At 41.1% G+C, this 1730-nt stretch overlaps 1 protein-coding gene across 4 annotated transcripts in view; it reads right to left on the bottom strand.

Moving 5' to 3' along the window:
* Positions 1-550, bottom strand: part of LOC106583120 (transcription factor SOX-13) — a 72752-nt gene extending 72202 nt beyond the window's left edge. For 2 of the 4 annotated variants that reach the window (XM_014166952.2, XM_045705601.1), the window contains exon 1: positions 283-550. The gene's annotated coding sequence lies outside the window, so the exon portion shown is untranslated. The remainder of the gene's footprint in view (positions 1-282) is intronic. The other 2 variants (XM_045705597.1, XM_045705600.1) reach the window with 1 other exon arrangement.
* Positions 551-1730: the final 1180 nt, after the last annotated feature.

Below are 1730 nucleotides of genomic sequence, written 5' to 3'. Positions count from 1 at the left end.
ACTTGATACACATGTCATTTTATTAGCAGGGCTACTCATGTTCGAACATTTATGAAATAGAGCGCAAATATTCCCTTGTATTCGAAACACTAGCGATCCAGGATGCGCGCATGATGTTTGGTTGGAAACGCATTGGGAAAAGATCCAAAAGTACCCGAAGTGTATGTAATTGTATGGACAGTGAGTTATATGTCCTGTCGTTAACAAGTAGCCTAGTACAGTGTGTGTGGACTCATCACACTAATCCTGGGTAAAGTGCCCCGCTCTGTTCTTTTCACTCACCACTCCTGAAGCTCGCGGGCTTTCCAAACGTCTGTTTCTCTGTTTTTCCCGAGCGCTCACCGCTGATTGCTCAACGAATGCAAAGCACGAGAAGACGCGTTGTGTCGGTTTTTCTTCAGTCTACAGGAAAGACGAGGACAGGGTTACAGAAGGACGTATCGTTGCTATCAACTTCACGGTAGTTCTCCCAACACTCACACAACCTCACCCCGCTTTCTCCCCATGACTTTCTGGTGTTTTGTTTCCAACATTCACTCTCCCTTCCACTCACCTCCCCCTTAAAGGGAAAGGACTTCTTTATCTGTCGCCACAATGGGCTTGGAAGAGAAGGGATAATGAGAAAGGGCCCGGGTATCAAATCAATGTGATCTTTAGACTGGAAAGAAAGGCCTTTTATGCACTCGATTCTCAATTGAAACAATAACCAAACTATCAATAAGGTATCCCTTCCCCTACCCTCCAATATAGCACAAACAGACACACACACACACAACAAGGGTAGACCATACATTCGTGTTCAAAAGTGCCTAACACTGCTCAACATAGGAGTTGAACATTCATGGGAAACAGCATCCCTTATTGGAGTAAGTATTCCAAACGTTGAGTAAAGTGTTCCTTTAAATTGTATTACCTTTACCTTCTTCGTGACGATGGACTACACTGGGTCAAAGTGTAAGTAGGTCTACATCACCCTAAAGCAACCTGGTCTCAATGCATTTCGTATTATTCTTTACGTAAATCTGTCACATCATTTAGTATGTTTCGTATGGTATGTATTCATTTGTGGATGTCCATCAGCAATTTCATATGATATGTTACAAATTACAATTCGTGTTATATGTTACGAATTTTCTAAATGTACAATACGTTACGAAGTTGCTAAAAACATCTTATATGTTACGAATTTGCATAAACGTACAATATGTTCCAAATTCTAGCTAGGTGGCTAGGAGTCAGGGTTAAGGTTAGGGTTAAAGTTAGGAGTTATGTAAAAGGGTTAAGGTTAGGGGAAGGGTTAGCTAAAAGGGTTAGCTAAAAGGGTTAAGGTTAGAGTTAGGTGAAGGGATAGCTAAAAGGGCTAGCTAAAAGGGTTAAGGTTAGAGTTAGGTGAAGGGATAGCTAAAATGGTTACGGTTACAGCTAGGGGAAGGGTTAGCTAACATGCTAAGTATTTCCAAAGTAGCTCAAAAGTAGTAAGTAGTTGAAAAGTTGCTAATGAGCAAAAATGTCAAAGTTGTCCGTGATGAGATTCGAACTCGCAACCTAAGGGTTGCTAGATGTTCACGTTATATGCTTAACTTCTCTAGGGTAGGGGGCAGTATTTTCACGGCCGGATGAAAAACGTACCCAAATTAAACGGCCTACTACTTGGGCCCAGGAACTAGAATATGCATATTATTAGTAGATTTGGATAGAAAACACTCTGAAGTTTCTAAAACTGTTTGAAT

Source organism: Salmo salar, chromosome ssa22 (genome assembly GCF_905237065.1).
Source record: "Salmo salar chromosome ssa22, Ssal_v3.1, whole genome shotgun sequence".
NCBI classification, from domain to species: domain Eukaryota; kingdom Metazoa; phylum Chordata; class Actinopteri; order Salmoniformes; family Salmonidae; genus Salmo; species Salmo salar.
Note: the sequence above shows the minus strand (reverse complement) of the source record. Positions and strands in the feature narration are given on the sequence as shown.